The sequence below is a fragment of the Helianthus annuus genome, chromosome 15 (genome assembly GCF_002127325.2).
Source record: "Helianthus annuus cultivar XRQ/B chromosome 15, HanXRQr2.0-SUNRISE, whole genome shotgun sequence".
NCBI classification, from domain to species: domain Eukaryota; kingdom Viridiplantae; phylum Streptophyta; class Magnoliopsida; order Asterales; family Asteraceae; genus Helianthus; species Helianthus annuus.
The window spans coordinates 27,304,500-27,328,788 of NC_035447.2; the positions used below are offsets into that span (position 1 = coordinate 27,304,500).

General features: G+C 39.5%; 1 long non-coding RNA gene across 1 annotated transcript; it reads right to left on the reverse strand.

Moving 5' to 3' along the window:
• Positions 1-2,714: 2,714 nt before the first annotated feature.
• On the reverse strand, positions 2,715-3,963 carry LOC118487174. The gene is made up of 2 exons (XR_004880591.1): positions 3,868-3,963; positions 2,715-3,468 (listed from the first exon to the last, which is right to left on the reverse strand). It is a non-coding gene; the product is annotated as an uncharacterized LOC118487174 (long non-coding RNA).
• Between the last annotated feature and the right edge of the window lie 20,326 nt (positions 3,964-24,289).

Below are 24,289 nucleotides of genomic sequence, written 5' to 3' on the forward strand. Positions count from 1 at the left end.
TCAGTTGTTAATAATTCGTTTATATTGACTATTGGTGGAAAGTTTATTCTGATCACGAATTTATTCGATGAAAAAAATAAACATGATTTTTTTGTTCGTTTTAATCAAATAAATGGAAAAGTAAAAATGTATAGTAACATATTAATCATGTCCTTTTCAAATATTTGTTGAAATTTTGTTTTTTACTATCTTCCACAGGTAATTTGTTGGTTTGATCTTCAAACCGAGTGTGTTTAAACTGAATCCTATCTGACCTGATTTGATCTAGAGAATTGATCTGATTTCTAAAGTATATTTTATGGTTGAGTATGCTTCAGGAGTAATTTCATCAACCATGGTATGGGACCTGAATGAAGAGCAACGTTTAAGTTCTATTCCTCTCGCATCAGATTGCGGCATTTTAGCAATGGTAGGTTGACTATCTTTCTCAATATGTCTTGTCTTTACATATTGTTTAGTACAAAGTTTGTTAGTATAACCGACATCGCTGCTATGAAGCCCACACGTGTTCTACGCCACCAGAGTCACTGGTCGACCAAACTGTCGACATGATGGTATGTGTTTGATTTTGATTTGGTTTTGAATAAGTGTGTCTGTCAACCTGTTTGATTTTGATTGGTGGTTTTTTTACTATGATTTAAGTGTTTCGCGTGGTTGTCGTTTTTAAGGCTTCAAATGTTTCAGCATAGGGCTAGGTTGAAAATACCAATTCAGGCATTTTGTTAAATGTAGTTATTTTAGACACAAATTTTCATAACATTTTGACATTTTAAAAAGTTCTGTTGGCTGTGTAATTCACTCAACCCAAAAGGGATAGTTTACAGTTCAATTGAGAAGCGAAACTGGGTAATGGGGATCATAAACACACGGGTTACTTAACATATTTTTTTTCCGGATGCGTGGTACAACATGATTTTCATGATATTTAATGTAGTGATTATTTTATATGTAAAATTTCTTCAATTCCATTTTTTAAAAGTTAATAGAAACTAGCAAAGAGAATATAAAAATAAATTAAATCATCAAACTTCTGAGTTTAACCATGTCTTCACAGTTTACTTGGTTCGCTTGACTAATCTGACTCAAAAGAGTTTGTTTGCTGTTCAGTCGAGATGCAAAATTTGGTAATTGAAACGTGAACATCTTCATCGCTTAATATGTTTTCGTGTGCACTGTGCAACGTGATTTTGATTACATCTTAGGTAGTTTCTGGTTGAATTGTTCTTGCAATTGTCGTTTAGTATGCTTTTATTGTTTGGCTAATTGGTTTAGGGTTGTGGGTTGTGTTTTCTTCGCATTAGTTCATCGAGAATTATGTGGCGTTTTCTATCTTTTTTTTTGCATGAAATGTGGGTTTCATGTGCACAGTTCAAATACACTTAACGAAAATGTTTATCATCACTAATTGCAATTTATGTACGTTAGTGTGGCTTGTCTCATAATGGAACACCCTGGAGTCTCTGAACTTATGCCACTAATTCTGTACACGAGATGGCATACAAGAAAAAGTGAATATCATGTAAGTGACATCGCATTTATATCTTCAATCCAAACCAATATTGAATACACTAACACATATCTAAACATCACTACCGTGACCGATAACTGAGGAAGAATCCAAGCAGTGATTTTCGACCGTGTAGGCAAGCAACTCTTAGGAAAGACATGCGAAGAACTAGCCGCAGATGAAGACCCCATGAAAACCCTGTACGCAGTTATGGGCAAGGAAGCATACATGAATATCCAGCTACAGCATGACAAGGGGACGCGCACATTGAAATGGGCTGTTAACAAAGTTTCATTTGCAGCCACTGAGAACGTTGAACCAAATTCCTCCAGTCTCGCTGATGCAATAAAGACGCCGCATCCAACCATGCCAGCCCAAAAAGCAAACACTAGAAACGCAGCCAAGGAGCAATTGAAGTTCCACGGTAAGCTGACTCAAACGAAAGTTAACCTCTTCGTCACAATATTAACCTTAAACAGCTTTTTACTTTCCTTATATTCAACAAATGATAATAGCAAACACGTTTTTGGCTGCAGACTCGGTTCAACCGTCCAAAAGGCCTGGCAAAGGCACCCTCACGGACTAAAATCCAGTTAACAACACTCTTTCATTTTATACACCTAGAACAACTACGTGTGGGATGGCAGCCAAGAGCAAGAAAAAGTCTTTAAGTAAATTCTTTTGTACAAATGATGCTGACTGTCTTCAAGCTGCAAGCCGCATATACAAGCGGCGTAACACATCATCCTTGTAAAAAGTGTAGCTAATGATTAAATGTTAATGACGCTGATATGTATGCTAGACATACCACTTTTTTGATGGTTGTTTCCGTTAAAACAACATGATAATCTAATGATCTTCGGTTACTAATATAACGAAATCCCACACCGACAACTGAAACTAACATTTAATGTCGCACTGACAACCAATTGAAACTAACATTTAATGTCGCGCAACGCGCGAACGCTCGAATACACCTAGTTTTTTTAAAAACATATATAATTAAAACTAGGTTATTCCCCGGGTAGATACCCAGGTAGGAAAATTTAAATTACAATCAAAAGCAACAATAATATACGGGTTCAATAGTCATCAAGACACCCTTAAATCTTTTTATGAATATGTGTGTTGAGAAATGATATGTTTTTTTATTTTTTGAAAAAAAAATACATTTAAACATGAACCTTGAAATAAAAGAAACGTTCCGTTACTTATGTAGATATTAAATTACATTAAACTGAAAAATGTAGCTCCCAATCATGAATTTCTCAACTGATTCGTGTACATATAAAAATTATTCTAAGGTTCTTAATACACGATATTTTTCTAAGCAAAATAAAGATACATTGGATTCGTGTACAACCAAGAAAAACAATGAGAAATTTTGTTTTTTTAGTTTTGGTAATGATAAGCAAAAAATAACAGTAACACAATCAGCTACCTCTAGGTGTTTGTCCAACGTAATGACGTATGTTGTCGTATAGGCCATCACTTGGCAATTGTGATTTGTGGTCAACAAATTGTTAACTTGTTACAATTTTGGGTTTGCAAAAGCCTTTTAATCAATGTATCACATATTTGAGTGACCCAAATTGTACTTAGGCTTTTGCAAACCCAAATTGTTAACTTGTTACAATTTTTGAATGACTGCAAGCTATACTTTGTTTGAACCATGTGTTCACATATTTGAAAGATAAAAATAAGTTATCTTATATAAAAGTGCATTCGGCTATAAAAGAGACTGTAAGTTTCAGTTACATCAAATTACTTAAAATAAGAAGATTTAAAAAAATTAATACATTGTTTAGTGAAAAAAAATATTAAATCGCTCTAAAAATAGCCTCCCATGTTCTTCATTTTCATCTCGTGCAAGCTCTAGAAATTCATACAGTACATGATCTTCCATAACAAAAAGTTCCCATCGGAATCGCGCCTCCCATGACGCCAATCATTGGGAAATCCTAGTTTAAAAAAATGAGTTAGTATGCATCAAAAACACTTTGGGTTACTTTTGACTCGCTCAACTCTTTTTAGTTGATTTTTTTATTTGTCGTGTTTGATTAGTTTGAGATTAAAATGAACCAAAGTAACTCATAGAAAAGTAAATGGGTCAAAACTACCACCAAACCTTATAGGACTGGTTGGTCAAACTCGAATTGACCCGTTTATAAGCTCTGGATTATGATGTTGCGAAATTGTATAGGGGTGTCCCGTGTCTTCGATCGTGTTTGCAAATTGATTATCGTGTTTCAAATTTTAGAACTTGCCAATGAATGATTAGGTTCGAACAATGTTTATATCGATAACAAAAGTCAAACACAAGGTTGACTTTCCGCATGTATATATAAGTTGATGTTTACCTGGTCCTGGAATGGAAATGCTTTCTTTTTACCGTAATGGAACTCCTTAGGATATAGTGAATGATCTCGGGCTCAGGGAATCCACCAGCTTGCAAGATTAAATCGTAAAATATCTTGTTATAAATTTTTCGATTATAGCTTCAAAAATTATAAAGAAATTTACCTTAGCGCAAGCTCTTGCTAATAATTATTAGTTTTACACTTTTACTAACATTTACTTGACCGAGTTGGGTTACTTGCAAACCTGATTTGGGAATGGGGATGGGTCGGCCCGCTTTCAACCTATGGAAAATCCACTCTTCGACAGGGTTGTAGTTCAACGGGCCGTAGATATAAACGGGTCTTATAGAAGTGTAGTTGACACCTTTTGACTCTAGTAAGATCTCGGTCTCGAGATTCCCCCTGTGTCGGCTTTTAGGGTCAACCGCATCAATCTGTAGCGTATTCAATTACATCAACTTGGTTATATGGAATAAGATGAGTAAAAGGCTGTTTAAAAAATGTTGAAAACGGACCTCACGATGTGGTAAAATATCGGAATCCAAGGTAAACACCGGCTCTTAAAGCAGTATATGTACCTGTAATTTAGTAAAATATTCAAAAAAAATACATAAATAAAATATATTTTTATAACCATGTCGATCAGAATTGTCGTATATTGCATATAGATATATCTAAACAAAATTTATGAAATAAACTTATCAAGTATATATAACTATAAAATATATGATCATTTCATATAAAAAGATACTTATAGCACATATATATATATATATATATATATATATATATAGAGGCCGGTTAACATACAAATACACTAATCGTACATTACGTACGGTACAACAACAACCGTCCGATCATCTCATTTAAAGCGCGTGTTTAACAATTAAATTTATCAAATTAGGATTAATAAAAAAGAGACCGCCAAGGTTAAAATCGTCAAATTTAAGATCAAAACACCTGATAAACGGAAAAACAAAACCTCAAAAATCATAACGACAAATCCTAAAATCAAAACCAAAAACGAAATTATAACAATTAATCAAAAATCGATCGATTCCTATTCACCAAATCGATCGATTCATATTCACAAATTCGTCTGAGAAAATGAACTTCTGATTAATTTAAAAATTCTGGAAGGACTGACTATCGAAGAAGATGATGCAGAATGTCAAATCATGTGCGAAATCATCGACAATGCAAATGCGAATTCAGTAAAAAGGGAAATTCTTTGAAATTTCATATAGTTTGCGAATTCATGATATGCAAATGCGATTTCAGTAAAAAAGTTAAGTATTCTATGATATTTTATATAGTTTGCGAATTCATGATAATGCACATGCGATTTCAAAAAACTCTTCATATAGGTGCTGTTTGTTTTTTCTTCTTGAAAACCTCTTCTGCTGCAGGTCACATCTGCAGGCATCTGCAGGAGAAGAGGTGGACCAAATGTCTTCAGTCTGTAAGGAGATGAGGGTTTGTTTTTTCTTTTATATAAAACCTCTTCTTCTTCTTCTAGGTTTTAACACACACAATCTGCACCTCCACTCTCTCTCTACTCTCTCTCTACAATCTGCACCACCGCCATTATCACCACCGCCACCACTTCACCACCGCCATCTCTCTCTACTCTCTCTCTACTCTCTCTCTCTACAGTCGCTGATTTAGGGTTTCGATTTTAGGGTTTTCGTTTTGGGGTTTTCGTTTTGGGGGTTTTGTTGTGGGGGTTTTGTTTGTGATGTTGATGATGATGTCGGAGGTGGTGGCGGAGTGGAGGTGGAGCAGAGGTGATGGCGGAGTGGAGGCTGGAGCAGCGGAGGTGGTGATGATGATGATGATGGCGGAGCAGTGGTGGTGGTGGCGGAGCAGCGGAGGTGGTGGCGGAGTGGAGGTGGTGGTGGCGGAGCAGGGGTGGTGATGATGATGATGATGATGGTGGCGGAGCAGTGGTGGTGATGGCGGAGCAGGGGCGGAGCATGGGTGGAGGTGGAGGTGGTGCCAAGAAGAGGTAAAGCTCTTCTTGGAGAAGCTTTGGTTTTATCACTTCCTCATGAAGAGGCTGGGGAGAGACAGGAAGCACTTCTCAAAAAAAAAAAACAAACACTCTTTTGAGGCTAAACATCTTCCCGCGTCTGCACGGTGCAGACAGAAGAGGCAGGAAGCTCTTTTTGAAAAAAAACAAACACCACCATAGTGTGCGATTTCAGATATTATACACATGCGATTTCAGAAAAAAGGATATTTATATGTTGGTCTCTTACAGTTTGCGAATTTCTTTCGAATCAAGTGCGATTTGGATAAGAACACTGCAAAAAAAAACTTTAAAAAATACTTTGTAATAAAAATGCAAAAAAAAAAAAAAACAAACAAACTACCAATCTTAAAAACTAAAAATAATACTATTTTATATAAAAAAAACTTAATTTATTAACGATGTGACTATAATTTGAGATGTAATGATGAATTTTACAATAAATACTACAGAACTTACCACCCTACCTTCCATATTAAGACATAGAAGACCAAATAAAACACACACAAAAACACAGACCAAACAAAAATGGCATCTGAAGATATAGAAAAAATAAAAAACATTGCAATCAAAGAGCTATTGTCAACTCGCACGTTGACAGAAATAAGCACTGATGTCACCTCTTCTCATCTGGTTCTTGATGTGCAGGGCAAAATTCTTGAACAAATCAAGAACAATCAAGCAGTATGGGAAAAGCTACTTCAAGAACCACCATCAAGCTTCAGAGACAAAGCTTTGGATCACATAAAAGAGCAATCTCGAGCTGATGACTTAGCCTTCTCTTTCCTGACAGATGCTCTAAACACTGTGAAGGAGAAGATGGAGTTCAGCTCTACTGAACGTGACAAAATCTTTGCTTCAAGTAACTAAATTTCTGTTTAATCGTTTTATGGTTGTAGCTGTGTTTGACAATAACAACTATTTTGTATTTTGGATATATGTTTTGAACAAATCTTATGCTTTATTATAATTTAAAATCGCATGAATGAATTAGAGATCTTTGCCACAAAAAAAAAACAAGATAACTTAAAATCGCATGTATTAAAAGTGAAATCGCATGTGAAAAATGATATAAACTAAATATAAACTGATGCATATAAAATCGCATGTTTATACTACTAAAATCGCATGTGAAAAATGATATACACAAATGAATATAAAATCGCATGTGTTTCGTATAAATTCGCATTTACATTTAAAAAAAATTACTCATCCTCGTCATCTTCAGACACCTCTTCCCACTGATCTTCTTCTTCAGATCCATCATCACTACTGTAATCTTCAAAGTCATCTTCCTCTTCGTCGTTTTCACCCTCATTGTCTTTGTCTCTCACACTATCTTCAATCTGGACACCCTTCATCTTCTTTTTTCCCTGTTTACCTTGTTGTTTGGCTTTAAGCTCGCCGCAAGTCCGAATGTCATGACCTTTTTCATTGCATACGCTACATGTCCTTGACCTTTTCCCTTTGCGGCTGATCATTTGTTCCTTCTTAGATTTAATCCTTCTATGCGAGCCGCGACCTTTGTTTCTTATACCAGCCGGCACACGAACAGTGGGGGGAGCATTAGTTACTGGTTGTTGATAACCAATCAACTTTGAAAATCGGTCAAATTTTGGATCAAGTTGCTTGGTTATGCGACTCTGATCAACTCTCTCTTTAAGCTGCATCATTTGATCCCTCACTAAGACAAGTTGATCAAGGTCGGAAATCAAATTAGTAACCAAATACTCCCCTGTGTGAATGATTTCACGAGCAATCCGTTTAACCTTGTTTTGCACATCCTTACCACCGATATTTAGATTGTACTTCACATTTAACTCATTGGGCACCACATCTGTGACACCCCGTTAAAACACGCTAGCTTGGCAGTGGCTGCTTCAACTTTCGGGACGAAAGTTCTTAAAACTTGGGGATAATGTGACACTCGAGGTTTTTCCGAACGAACACCTTGTAATATTTTGTGTATATAATTATTATTAAATGAAAACGTGATCTTTGTTTGCTTAATGTGTGTTGAATGTACGTATTACATGTAAATGTACGTGAGTAGAGACCATGACTCGCAACCGGGCGGTTGCGAGTGGGCCTTTGGGCCGTAACCGGTTTGGGCCGAAACCCCAAGCCCAACCCGAAACATCCCTTGGTATATATACCCTACCTTTCCCCACTTTCCCTCATTTCATACACAACACACAAACACACTTATACTATTTTCCTCTCAACAAGAAACCCCAAACAACACCCCAACCTTCTCCAACTATTCGGATTCAAGCAAGGATCTCGGACAAGGACTCGGTCAAGACCATCACTCGGACACTTCATCTTCTCTCATTCTCTTCTCTTTGTTTTCGGCTCCTCCTTTTCATAACCGGTTAGTGTTATCTTTTTGTGTATAAGATTTAGGCATGTTGTATGAACTAAGGAATGCTTGGTTAGTAGTTTTATGTATGATTCTTAGGATGGTTTGTGAAACTTGAACTATATGTGAAAACCCTTGTGTATGAAAGCATGATAATATGTTTACATGGCCAAAAGAATAGTGTTTTAGGAATGATTATGCCAACCGAACCATGTCTAAGGTTACAAAAATGCATGTTCTTGTTCTTGCATGATGATCTTGCTTGAAATATGCGTGATTTTGGTTCATAAATATATGATTATGTTGATATGAAAACCCTAGAAAATGATGAACATAAAGATAAACTTGTTTGAATATGACTTGAAGATATAAAAATGGCAAAGTTTGATCTATCTTTATTAATATTCAGATGAGGAAAAGTGTTAGTGAAATATTATTGGTTGTTTCCTAATCTGGGTCTGAATACATGGTACAATTTCGGACTGTTACATCTGCATCATCACGTGTATGTGAAAGGGACAGCTTACGACTCGCAACCGCACCGTTGCGACTCGCAACCACGGCATTACGACTCGAGACCACGCCGTTGCGACTCGCAACCAAAGCATGACAAGTCGAAACCACGAGGTTGCGACTCGAGACTACGACGGTTGCGACTCGCAACCAAAACGTGACAACTCGAGACCACGGTTGCGACTCGCAATCACAGCGTGACAAGCCGAGACCATCCGGTTGCGACTCGAGACCTTCTGGTTGCGACTGGGCCGTCCACTTAGGTTATTGGGCCATTCTGTGTTAACTTGGACTATCTGTTAAATGGACTATGTGTTGCTGTGTTCTGTTTGACTGTGTTACTGTTAGGGCCGGCCCAATAACCCCATGACTGTTTGTATTGTTTTGCATGTTACGTGCCAGTTATATGTATAGTTTTTACGTGACTGCTTGAGCACCAAACCTGACCTATACCGGTAACCATGTTAGGACGTGGTGACCAGCGTGTTTGACAAGTAACATAAATCTACCGAGCAACCCAAGGTGAGTTCACAACTTAAAAGCATGCGTCCCGGTGGTTTGGGACACGAGACTAAAACAACCCTATCCCCTGGTAAAAGGGGATACCATTTACATACCTTCCCTGGTTATTGGGAACAAAACTACTTTTCCTTCCCTGGTTATTGGGAACAAAACTACTTTTCCTTCCCTGGTTATTGGGAACAAAACTTACTATTCCTTCCCTGGTTTTGGGAAACCTTTTGGTTAATTACTGTTTATACGGGTTGCAACTAACGGCACTAAACGAAACTCTATCACTCAAGTCCCTACTACAAATACCGATTAGTCGCCGGGTTCAGGCGAGCGGGTTATTAGTTGATAGCGCTATTTAGGTGTTTACCAGCCTCACACCGTGCCCTGGTTTGGGATCGGTCGTGAACTAATAGACTCAGAAATCCGTCAATGATGATAGAACATTGACATCGGGGCATCCTGCGGATACGCAACGGTTACCTAGTGTTCGGTATTGGAAAAACAGTTTAGTCGCTAACTTTTGGGGTAGCTCCCCAGGGCATGTATAAACGGGTAAATTAACCGGTGAAACAGGCTTTTGGTAATTAAAACTGGACAACTAGTGAACTCACTCAGCATTATTGTTGACCCCTTACTGCATGCTTGCAGGTAACCAATGATTCAGGAGCGGCTGCTTGGGGAGGTGTAGTGTTCGTCAAACCCGTGCGTTGGGACAACTGTTCTGAACAGAGAACTGTCTTTAAAACTATTTTAGTTTATGCTTCCGCTGTTTTGATGAACTAATTACCGAATCTAAACTCTAATGTTGTTAATTACTTCGGATATTAAATATTTCTATTATTAACTAAATGCTCAGTATAATTGGTGGCTGGATATTGGTCAGTCACGCCCTCGAAGCGGGTGTTATCCGCAGGTGGATTTTGGGGGTGTGACAGATTGGTATCAGAGCCATTGGTTATAGTGAACTTGGTTTTAAAAAGGGAAAAATCTTTTTGGAGAAAACCAGACTATAACCTGTGACTCGCGACGACACTACACTCCAAGTGCAAGGCTCGACACCTTTGACCTCATAGCTCGGACCAGTGTTTACTTGCTTGCTTATGTTTCCTGTTTTGCTATACGTACTAGTATGCCTAACTAGTGAACGCCCACATATGATATTGCATGTGATTGCACGTTAGCACACCAATATGAATTCCTGTACACTTTCTAGTATCATGTGATTGATAGGGTGGTAATTCCCTAAACCTCCATGACTTACACTACTTGATACTCTTTGAAATCTACTCGGGTATGGGGAACCATTTGACATGAGTTAAGAGGAGCTGAGATGAGCATGCAAATCGCAATGTTATTGTGGGTGCACACATAATAATAATGTGAGGTGCATGCGAGTCCCAGTAAGGCTTAACAAGTGAAAAAGGGGTTCCGTTTCGTTGTTTGTATGATGGGAAACACAACAGTCCATAGGAGCCGTAGCAGTGATTGTCTCCTACCCGAACACGATCTTCTCACTTCTCACTGCACCCCTTTCGAATCTCGAGGCTATCGAGTATTACCTGAACACCCATGTGAACGCCTAGCGAACTGTGTAGAACATTAGGTGCTTGTACGAACATCCCCGGGATGGATGTTGAAACGACAATGATTGGTCTATATCCTTCTCACCTTTCTTCGCTTGCTGGAACTTAACGTGTTGACGTCTTGAATCCCGAAGTGCGACCACTTCTGCAACACTATCTCAACATACCGTGTATTACTCAGTCAAGAGGGTAGACGTAGCACCTTACTGGCTTCAGCATTTGAACGACCCTAGTCACCGACAACGAGCATCAGCGAATTGACGCCAATCGAACCCTTAACCCTAGCCAGCGGCTCATAGGAGCCAGCTCTTACGAATCAGTCGGGCCATAAGCGATGACAATTGACAATGGTGCGGAAATGCGTAACGGCCAGCTCAATAAGCACACCTTGGGACGCGGCACGGAAACGTGACAAGACGGACTTGTCAGTGAAGGATCGTAGCGCGCCATTTCAAGCAACGACATCAGAAACAACAGTCGCGACAACATAAAGGTCAACAACCAGGGGAATAATGATAGTAACGGGAATCCTCGCAACCGTAACAACAACATTGGAAATGATGCTCGTGGAAGGGCATTCAGGATTGGCGCAGGCAACGTCAGGCGTAGTAGCAACATGGTAGCTTGTATGGGTAGTTGATTGCTTCATCTCTATTCTGCTTGACCCTGATACTTCTTGAAACCGAACCAAATGTGGAATCGACTGATGGCAAGTCAAATAAAATCTCAAAGGTTCGTTAGGATGTAAACACGACCTTGTGGGACGAGTGTCCGATGTCGACCCTCCTTCTACCACACTCGATGGTTACAATGCAGTAGTTAGCGTGAATTGGTTACCCCGGGATCACACGAACATACTCAGTGAGGAGAAAACTTTGTGTGGAGAATCGGCATTTGTTCTAAAGCATCAGAGTAGTTCAATAGTTAGCGCCATTTCAGCTGTGAAGGCCAGAAGTGTCTACAGAGGGGTTACTCCGCTGTGTTAGCAACCGCTACGGATGTTAAGGTTAAGGAAAAGTGGATCGAGGATCCACCAGTTGTTCGTTGTTTCTCTCGGCGTGCTATCCGAAGAACATTCAGTTTTACTTCCGAAAATTTGTTAGGCGGAATCTCAGTTTGATATCACGTCTGAGGCAGCCCTGATTACTTGTACTTTTACCATTTTGCGCCAGGAAGGTCGCAAGATCTATCAAAGCAACTATAGGAACCGTTGGACAGGAGTTTTGTAGGGTCTAGTTCTTTGCTTTGGGGGAGCCCCACTTATCCTAGGGAAGATGGGCCTTTTCGTGTGTATACTGACTATTAAGAACTCATCAAGGTGACAGCCCATAACCGTTTGTTTCGATCCTGTATTGACAACCTGTTGACCAGTCAGATGGGTCATGCTCCTATGTGAAGAGTGAGTAGTGAACGAACTAACATCAGATGGAAGTCCAAAGGGAGGATGTTCCTAAAACGGCATAGTGAACGCAATAAGGCCATTTCCAGGAGACACCGGATGAATTATTCCATGACCTTTGGGGGTGAACAACCCACCAGCTGCTTTATGGATCACACTGCAACTGTGTTTATCTAGTACGTTTTGAATCACTTCTAGGAGAAAGGGGCACCTTGAACAACACTGGTATTCCATTGTGGAGCTTCTGGGGGAGGAGCGTCTACGTGCGAAGTCTACCTAAGTATGACTTCAGGATTCGGGAAGTACACATTTTCTTTTTATCAAACAAAGTGGGAATACACATGGATCTCGCTAAGATCCATTTTGTTAGGAACTGATCAACATCAAAGATCCCTTCGAGGATACAGGAGTTTCTTGGTCCCACTAGATACTATCGCAGCTTAATCACAAGATTTTCGAAGATCGCACAGCTTAAGTCCCGTTGGCACAGCAGGGTGTTGTGTTCGTGAAAGACCAAAACAGGAGGACGTCTTTTCAGCTTTCGAATCCCAACTTTGTAATGCACTGAGCATCATCTTCACCCTAGGGTACGGGTGATCTAGCGGTATACCATGATGCTTCGAATTAGGATCCCAGTTACACACGGATGCAACGCGAGAAGGTTATTGCTTACGCCTCTCGACAACTTAGGACGCACGAAAGGAACTACACAACGCTTGATTTGGAACTGGGAGCAGTGATCTTCGCACTTAAGTTATGACGGCATTACCTATACGGAACCAAGTGCGCTATCTACACCGACCACAGAAGTTTAGAACACATATTCAAGCAGAAGGAACTGAATATGCGACAGCGACGATGGGTCGGACTGCTGAATGATTACGAGCTGCTCAGATAGAAGCACTGAAACCAGAGAACGTTAGAGCTGAAGCCCTACGCGGGTCAAGGCAACGCGTAGAACAGAAGGAAGACGGTACTTATTATGTAACAGGACGCATTTGGGTCCCACTCTATGACGACTTACGAGAATTTGCGATGAATGAAGCGCACAAATCTCGCTACTCAGTACACCCTGGTTCGGACAAGATGTACCACGATATTAAGACTACGTATTGGTGGCCTAGCATGAAGGCCCACACAGCAACTTACGTCAGCAAGTGTTTGACTTGTGCGCGAGTCAAGACAGAATATCAGAAACCCTGAGGCCTACTCCAACAACCAGAGCTACCACAATGGAAATGGGAGCAAATTTCCATGGATTTCGTTACTGGCCTACCTAGATCACAGCGCGGAAACGATACTATCTGGGTGATCGTGGATCGACTCACGAAATCCGCACACTTCTTGGCGATCAAAGAAACAGATGAATTCTCCACTCTGGCGAAGATATACCTCAAGGAAGTTGTTTCGAGGCACGGGGTGCCCAACTCTATCATCTCTGATCGAGATGCACGTTTTACTTCGGAACTGTGGCAAGCAATGCACAAGTCTTTTGGCTCATGTTTAGATATGAGCACAGCGCATCACCCACAGACGGACGGGCAGTCCGAACGCACCATTCAAATATTAGAAGACATGCTTCGCGCTTGAGTAAACGACTGTGGCAACAGCTGGGAAAGGCATCTGCCACTCGTGGAATTCTCGTATAATAACAGCCACCACACCAGCATTAAAGCTGCTCCGTTTGAGGCATTGTACGGACGTAAATGCCGGTCACCTCTTTGTTGGGCAGAGGTGGGGGATAGTCAAATCATTGGTCCAGAACATGTGGTAGACACTACTGAGCGGATTGCTCAAATACGACAACGCATGACGGCCGCTCGCGACCGTCAGAAAGCTTACGCCGATAAGGGCAGGAAACCACTTGAGCTCCAGGTTGGGGAGCGGGTATCACTCAAAGTTTCACCCTGGAAGGGTGTGGCTCGTTTTGGTAAACGAGGCAAACTCAACCCACGGTACGTTGGACCTTTCGAAATCCTTGAGAAAATAGGCAAGGTGGCCTACAGACTGAACTTGCCAGCAGAACTCGGTGCAGTTCACAACGTTTTCCATGTGTCGAATCTGAAGAAGTGTCTGTCAGATGAGACGCACGAAGTTCCTCTGAAGGAACTCACGATCGATGAACAGTTGAAATTCGTCGAAGAACCTGTCGAAATCACGGACCGGGATGTTAAGGTCCTCAAGAGCACTAGAATACCTCTTGTTCGAGTTCGTTAGAACTCACGTCGCGGCCCAGAGTTTACCTGGGAGCGGGAGGACCAGATGAGGTCCAAGTATCCCCAGTTATTCCCAAACGAAAACCCCAGCACTGAAGCTACAACCGAATTTCGGGACGAAATTCCAAACTAACGGGGGGATGATGTGACACCCCGTTAAAACACGCTAGCTTGGCAGTGGCTGCTTCAACTTTCGGGACGAAAGTTCTTAAAACTTGGGGATAATGTGACACTCGAGGTTTTTCCGAACGAACACCTTGTAATATTTTGTGTATATAATTATTATTAAATGAAAACGTGATCTTTGTTTGCTTAATGTGTGTTGAATGTACGTATTACATGTAAATGTACGTGAGTAGAGACCATGACTCGCAACCGGGCGGTTGCGAGTGGGCCTTTGGGCCGTAACCGGTTTGGGCCGAAACCCCAAGCCCAACCCGAAACATCCCTTGGTATATATACCCTACCTTTCCCCACTTTCCCTCATTTCATACACAACACACAAACACACTTATACTATTTTCCTCTCAACAAGAAACCCCAAACAACACCCCAACCTTCTCCAACTATTCGGATTCAAGCAAGGATCTCGGACAAGGACTCGGTCAAGACCATCACTCGGACACTTCATCTTCTCTCATTCTCTTCTCTTTGTTTTCGGCTCCTCCTTTTCATAACCGGTTAGTGTTATCTTTTTGTGTATAAGATTTAGGCATGTTGTATGAACTAAGGAATGCTTGGTTAGTAGTTTTATGTATGATTCTTAGGATGGTTTGTGAAACTTGAACTATATGTGAAAACCCTTGTGTATGAAAGCATGATAATATGTTTACATGGCCAAAAGAATAGTGTTTTAGGAATGATTATGCCAACCGAACCATGTCTAAGGTTACAAAAATGCATGTTCTTGTTCTTGCATGATGATCTTGCTTGAAATATGCGTGATTTTGGTTCATAAATATATGATTATGTTGATATGAAAACCCTAGAAAATGATGAACATAAAGATAAACTTGTTTGAATATGACTTGAAGATATAAAAATGGCAAAGTTTGATCTATCTTTATTAATATTCAGATGAGGAAAAGTGTTAGTGAAATATTATTGGTTGTTTCCTAATCTGGGTCTGAATACATGGTACAATTTCGGACTGTTACATCTGCATCATCACGTGTATGTGAAAGGGACAGCTTACGACTCGCAACCGCACCGTTGCGACTCGCAACCACGGCATTACGACTCGAGACCACGCCGTTGCGACTCGCAACCAAAGCATGACAAGTCGAAACCACGAGGTTGCGACTCGAGACTACGACGGTTGCGACTCGCAACCAAAACGTGACAACTCGAGACCACGGTTGCGACTCGCAATCACAGCGTGACAAGCCGAGACCATCCGGTTGCGACTCGAGACCTTCTGGTTGCGACTGGGCCGTCCACTTAGGTTATTGGGCCATTCTGTGTTAACTTGGACTATCTGTTAAATGGACTATGTGTTGCTGTGTTCTGTTTGACTGTGTTACTGTTAGGGCCGGCCCAATAACCCCATGACTGTTTGTATTGTTTTGCATGTTACGTGCCAGTTATATGTATAGTTTTTACGTGACTGCTTGAGCACCAAACCTGACCTATACCGGTAACCATGTTAGGACGTGGTGACCAGCGTGTTTGACAAGTAACATAAATCTACCGAGCAACCCAAGGTGAGTTCACAACTTAAAAGCATGCGTCCCGGTGGTTTGGGACACGAGACTAAAACAACCCTATCCCCTGGTAAAAGGGGATACCATTTACATACCTTCCCTGGTTATTGGGAACAAAACTACTTTTCCTTCCCTGGTTATTGGGAACAAAACTACTTTTCCTTCCCTGGTTATTGGGAACAAAACTTACTATTCCTTCCCTGGTTTTGGGAAACCTTTTGGTTAATTACTGTTTATACGGGTTGCAACTAACGGCACTAAACGAAACTCTATCACTCAAGTCCCTACTACAAATACCGATTAGTCGCCGGGTTCAGGCGAGCGGGTTATTAGTTGATAGCGCTATTTAGGTGTTTACCAGCCTCACACCGTGCCCTGGTTTGGGATCGGTCGTGAACTAATAGACTCAGAAATCCGTCAATGATGATAGAACATTGACATCGGGGCATCCTGCGGATACGCAACGGTTACCTAGTGTTCGGTATTGGAAAAACAGTTTAGTCGCTAACTTTTGGGGTAGCTCCCCAGGGCATGTATAAACGGGTAAATTAACCGGTGAAACAGGCTTTTGGTAATTAAAACTGGACAACTAGTGAACTCACTCAGCATTATTGTTGACCCCTTACTGCATGCTTGCAGGTAACCAATGATTCAGGAGCGGCTGCTTGGGGAGGTGTAGTGTTCGTCAAACCCGTGCGTTGGGACAACTGTTCTGAACAGAGAACTGTCTTTAAAACTATTTTAGTTTATGCTTCCGCTGTTTTGATGAACTAATTACCGAATCTAAACTCTAATGTTGTTAATTACTTCGGATATTAAATATTTCTATTATTAACTAAATGCTCAGTATAATTGGTGGCTGGATATTGGTCAGTCACGCCCTCGAAGCGGGTGTTATCCGCAGGTGGATTTTGGGGGTGTGACAACATCCTTCGTCCATCTCTTCATAACATATTTGTTTGGAATTTCTTTAACACCAAACATCTTGAAAAGAAAATATATGTGTTTGCATAGCAGCCTATATTGCTCAAAACGCAAACAGCTACACTCTGCAGTTACATCATTTTCAAGATTCTTGAACCACACCTAGAAATAACCAAAAAAAGTTAATAAAATTTAAAACTGCATATATAAAAATAACAATTTCGCATGTCTAAACCATCATGTAAGTGAATAAAATTAAAATCGCATGCGAATCATAACAATTTCGCATGTCTAAAAAATTATGTAAATAAATAAACTAAAATCGCATATGTAATGTAACAAATTCGCAAGTCTAAAAAACATGTAAAATACCTCCAATAAACCATCGCCATGTGCTTTAAAGTCCTTCAACAATATTCTGATACGTGGACCTTCAACTTTGGTGTCCATGGGCAAACATTCGGAAATTGTTCCATGTATCTCTACTTGCTGATCAAAAAATATAGACCTGGTGTAGATCTTAGCAGCTGTAACAACTCTCACCCAAAACTATAAATTATTATTTTATTTAACCAATAGGAAACCCTAATTGAGACATCCAAGTGATTTGGCATAAACCCTAAAATTTCCGGAACAATCGGAATCAGGATCAGGGCCCCTAAAACCCAAGGGGGATAAAACCCTATTGACGATTATCAACAGAAGTCGTTGTTTAAATTCTATTGGCCAAAACTGTTGAATCAGCCAAGCTAGTCCCAAGCCTAGCTACCCTATAAAATTTACGTGTCCCTTACGGACCGTAAGGGTTATGGCTTACGGTTCGTAAGCGTAGCCAATTTTGTGTATAAATAGCCGACTTTGGGACTTGAATTCTGCCTTTAGAACGACGTCCAAACTCGCTGTATACGTCGAATTAGAACAGTAACAATACAATTAACACACACGGATCACGAAGTGCTGCCGCAATCAGGGTAATAACTCGATCGCTATTACGATTCAACGTCCGATCGATTATAACTATCCAACGATTGTCCGAGTGCTGCTCAAATTGAGCTTCTACTTTGATTATTCTTCGTGATTTCGACTTGAATATTTGAGTGTTGTTCGAATTCGGACTATGCTCTGTTATTCGTTGTGAAATCCGATTGAATTATTAAGTATTGCACTTGTTAATCGTTGTGAGGGTTTGATCTCGTGAATTGACGTAACTGCTGTATTAACTTACTAACCCGTTGTGTGTGCATTATTATCAAATTAGGTTTAATCAAGGCTAATCAGTAGGCTTATATCTTGCCCATTAAATCTGCAATGTGAGTCATTATCTTTTTCTCAAACTGTTTTACAATACCTCAAAGTAATTTCGAAGTTATAATTACAGGGATTAAGTCGTGGTTATCTTGACCCCTGGTTAACGGGGTATTGTGCACATTACTAATTTCTCACAATTAGGCAATAAACCCTAACAGGGGTTAGGCTAATAAGACCTAACAGTGACAAAACGTCACTAATTGGGTGACTGGACCCAATAGTGGTATAACCATCGTCACACTGGTGGCAAGACCAGATATTAATTAAGATACTGCCATACTAATCGCTCTTATGCTGTAATTTATAACTATGTGTCATTTTCTCAAAATGAATGATTCACTCAGTATTTCCCCGCTGACAAAACCTTTTTACAACATGTTTCAGGTGACCTACTGTGAATTAAGTACACGTGCTACGGTGCACGATCAAGCTTGAAGTAGTGGCTCAAATAAATAAATAAACATGTTTGTAAAAGAAAGGAAATTATGAAATTTCTCCACTATAAATCACGGGGTTTATCCCGAATTATAAATAAATAATACTCGGGCATTTTTCAAGTTTAAAACGATCCTGTTAAGACTTCCGCTGTAAACATGAATACCGCAGGTTTTCTGTCCCGCGGCTCCAGGACCGGGTCAAACCGGGTACGGGGGCCGTGACAGAAAAAGGTGGTATCAGAGCCACTGATCAAGCCACTGATCAAGCCACTGATTTAAGCCTATTAAGTATTTAGAAAATACTTAAATTTTCTAACTGTCAGTCTGTGAATATATGTTTTATTATCTGACTAATTGGGTATAGTATGGGCAGAACTTTATATGCTAGCCAATGTAGCAAATAATGCAATTCTTGACCTAAGCTTTAGCACCTTTATTACCTACAGTCTATAAGCCTTATTCAGTAAATAAATAAATTTATAAATAAAACCTAGGGTGTTTTAAATTTCAGTTGTTTTGGTAGTTAGACAGTATGAAATAGTATTTCAAAGTTTTTCTATCAAATTTGATATAAATTCTGACTTAGTAAATTGTGTGTATTTTGCTAAACAGCATGAGTGACTTGTCTGACGCCCTTCAGAATTTAAATCTCTATCCAGTAAGAATAGAGGTTTCCAGAGATTTCAATAGGTATATAGCAGACAGAGAAGAACCTATAGAATTCAACGCCTTACTTCTCGAAAAACCCACGCCTAAGAAAATAGAAATTGGGGAAAACTCTAGGCAAATTGAAAGATTACCATCTCAGGAAGAGTTAGATTTTATATTGGCAAGCTATAGTAACTATTAAGCCTGTTAATGAAAATGTTTTTATTCACTCTCTTGAAACACAACTACCAATGAATTTAGAACCAGCTATTCCAAACCCTTCAATCCATTCACAAATAGACGAATGCTTGACTAATGAAATACAGTTCTAGAACAATCCCTATAAGCTTTTCCCTCAGTACAATCTAGAACCTTTACCAAATCTACCAATGAGTAACAAGAATATGACTGAACTCCGCCACTTTAACCAAGAACTAATGAATACTGGGAATAGGATCCAAGAAATTGGGGAACATATCTCCTGGAATTACGATGAGAGGGAACACCGTTACTAGAATATCATCTAACAAAGAATAGGGGATTTATGGAACAGGGATTGTGTAATAATAATAGTCAAAATCAGTCTGTAAAATAACTACAAATAAAATTTTGTAAGATAATGGTGTATATTAAGGCATATTATTAAATATAAAAAGGAATCGAGAAATCAATAGTTTTGGCTATATGAAACTATATAATAATTTTGTGTATATTTGTTATTTATTTGATACTAATACAATTATATATATATATACATACAATTAATTATCAGATGGAGAACGCGAATAATGAACCAGTTAATGAGGTTAATCAGTCTGAGCAACAACCTGGGGATCAATATATGACTAGGCAGGATATAGAAAATATCGTTGCTCAAGGGATAGCCAACACTATTCCAACAATAATTGCTCAAGGGATAGCCAACACTATTCCAACAATAATTGCTCAAGGGATAGCCAACGCTATTCCAGCAATCATTGCTGCTGTTAAAAATCCAATAGAACCACATCAAATCGTTCCTAGCAAACGTATTTCTAAAGATAACTTCAGTAATAGCGTAAACGGAGGCAATAATCATGTTAATCATGATGAGGAACCACGACAAGCTCCGCTCCCTAAGAAAAGGAAAGCTGCAACACCTGGTTGCACTTACAAGGAGTTCCTTGCCTGTAAACCTGTAGAGTTCGCAGGCAATGAAGGGGCAACTGCGGCACTGCGTTGGTTAGAGAAAACCGAGGCAGTGATCAGAATAAGTAAATGTGTTGAGGAAGATAAGGTTATGTACGCTTCGCACCTTTTCAAGGAAGAAGCGTTAGAATGGTGGAATACAGTGTTACAAGCTAAAGGAAGTGACGTGGCCTATGCCATGAGTTGGGAAGAATTTAAGCAATTAATAGAAAGAAAATTATGTCCCGAATATGAAAAAGAGCAAATGGCAAATAAGTTTTTAAGTCACCGAATGGTGGATGTAGATTGTCGAGGGTATACTTCAAAATTCTTTGAGTATGCCAGAATGGTACCTACTCTGGCTTCGCCGGAACCGGTACTTATCTCTCGCTATATCTGGGGTTTGATTAGCGAAATTCGTGACATTGTCAAAGCTGCGAGACCCCGCACGATTGATGATGCGGTAGAGTTAGCCAACACTCTAACGGACGTACTGGTGCGCACTCGAGAGGAAAATAGAAAGAAGGATTTGGCCTAGAAAATTTCCCAAGAATTCCATATGGGTAATAGTAGCAATTTCAGAAAAAGAGGAACCGGACGATTTTCCACTATCCCATTTTGCAATACCTGTAAGGGAAAGCATTTTGGAAAATGCAAAGGATGCTGCAATTACTGCAAAATTCCAGGACATCAAGAAGAGGATTGCAGGAAAAAGAAGGCAATAACCTGCTACAATTGTGGAGAAACCGGGCATTTCAGACCAAACTGCCCGAAATTAGGCAAACCAGCAGACGACAAGGCTAAATCGGCAGAAGGGAATACCAAGAGAAACGCACGAGCTTTTCAATTGACTACTCAGGAAGCGGAACTAATTCCTGACGTCATAGTTGGTACGTTTTAGTTCACGACGTTTATGCAAAAGTATTAATTAACTCTGGTGCAAACCAAAGTTTATATAAATACTTCATTCTGCCAAGCCCTTAATTTACCCTTAACCAACCTTAGGTAAACTTTTACAGTTGAACCAGCAGATGAAAATTCTGCTCGAATAAATAAGATTTTGCAAAGATAGAACTGTTAGGCCATAAGTTTTCTGCAAACCTGTTACCTATGAATTTAGTCGGATTCGATGTAGTATTAGGAATGGATTGGTTATTCACCAACCATGCTCGAATCCTGTGTGATAAGAATTCTGTAGAAATCCGTACCCCCACAGGAGAAGTAATCTTAATTACAGGAGATAGACCTCGGAAGCCATTAAAATTTATTTCAGTAATGAAATTGGCTAGTTATTCAAGGAAACAAGAAATGGTGTATATGATTTCTGTAATCATTAACACTAAAAGTAAGGAACTCCAGGACATTCCTATAGTTTCAGAATACCCAGATGTCTTTCCAGAAGAATTACCTGGGTTACCACCGGATAGGGAAGTAGAGTTTAGAATTCATTTAATTCCAGATACTACACCAATAGCTAAGGCACCTTATCGATTAGCACCTACTGAAATGCTAGAATTGAAAAAGCAGTTAGATGAATTACTAAGCAAAGGATTTATACAACCTAGTTCATCCCCTTGGGGTGCACCAATGTTGTTTGTGAAAAAGAAAGATGGGTCGATGAGAATGTGCATCGATTATTGGGAATTGAATAAGGTTACAATTAAGAATCGATACCCACTACCTAGGATTGATGACCTTTTTGATCAATTACAAGGAGCTAGGTATTTCTCTAAGATAGACTTAAGATCCAGATACCACCAGTTGAAAGTACAAGAGGAGGACATACCTAAAACTGCTTTCAGAACTAGGTATGGTCATTATGAGTTTACAGTCATGCCCTTCGGATTAACAAATGCTCCAGCAGCATTTATGGACATGATGAATAGAATCTGTAAACCATACTTGGATAAATTTGTAATCGTGTTTATTGACGATATACTCATTTATTCCAAAAGTCAGGAAGAACACTGTGAGCACCTGCATGCACTCTTAACTTTGTTAAGAAAGGAAAAGCTCTATGCCAAATTCTCGAAGTGTGAATTCTGGCTGCAGGAAGTACAATTTTTAGGTCATATGGTGAATCACGAAGGAATTCACGTAGATCCTGCTAAAATAGAAGCAATCACCAATTAGAAGGTTCCACGAACAGCTATGGAAGTTAGAAGTTTTCTAGGATTAGCTGGATACTATAGACGATTTATTAAAGACTTCTCTAAGATAGCTGTACCTTTGACTAAGCTAACCTGTAAGGCAGTTAAGTTTGAATAGGGACCTAGACAAGAAGAAGCCTTTAGGATTCTAAAGCAAAGATTAACCAATACTCCAATCTTAGTACTTCCAGAAGGAACGGAAGACTTTGAAGTATATTGTGATGCTTTTGAGCTAAGATTAGGATGTGTGCCCATGCAACGCAAAAAGGTAATTGCGTATGCCTCAAGGCAATTGAAACAGCATAAGGAAAAACTATACGACTCATGACTTAGAATTAGGAGCATTAATTTTTGCCCTTAAGATTTGGAGACATTATCTGTAGGGAAGTAAATTTCCGGTCTATACAGATCATAAAAGCTTAAAGTACATATTGGGAAAAAAGGAATTGAACATGAGACAAAGAAAATGGATGGAAACTCAAAGTGATTACGACTGTAATACTCACTATCACAAGAGAAAGGCAAATGTAGTACAGATACCTTAAGTCGTAAGTATCATGAAAAACAAAAACGAGTCCGTGCTCTTAGGTTAAATCTACAATTAGATTTAATGGAACAATTGAAGAAAGTTCAGGGAACGGCAATCAAGGACGATGCCGAAGGAATGAAAGGTTACCTAAAGGAACTAGAACAAGGAAAAAATGGAATTTGGAAATTCCACAAGAAACGAATTTGGGTACCTAAGCAGGGAGAATTAAGAAATAAAATTCTTGAAGAAACTCATAAATCTAGGTATACTGTACACCTAGGAAACAAGAAGATGTACCAAGAGTTAAGAAATAATTTCTGGTGGATAGGAATGAAAAAGGACATAGCTGAATACATATCTAAGCGTTTCACCTGTTCACAATTTAAGGCCAAACATCAGAAACCTTTAGGATTACTATAACAATTAAAAGATGCCAGTATGGAAATGGGGACTCATAACAATGGATTTTGTTACCAAGTTACCCAAAACCAGAAAAGCTAGGCAGACAATCGCCGCAAGCCAGTAGAATTTCAAGTATTTCTGAAAGTTTCTCCTTGGAAAGGAGTAGTACGATTCGGTAAGAAAGAAAAGCTGAGTCCAAGATACGTAGGACCATTTCCAGTAGTCCAACGGATAGGACCAGTTGCTTATCGTCTATAACTACCAGAAAAACAAGCTGGAGTACATGATGTGTTTCATGTATCCAATCTCAAGAAATGTTTAGCAGACGAATCCCTGGTAGTACCTCTTCAAGATGTAGAGGTAAACGATTACAAATCAAAGATAGAAAAGTCAAGTTTCTTAAGCATAAAAAGACTAGTATTAGTCAAAGTCAAGTAGCACTCCAAGGGAGGACCCGAATATATCTGAGAACTGGAATCAGAAATGAAGCGAAAATACCCTCACCTATTCCAGTAAATCTCGAGGACGAGATTTTT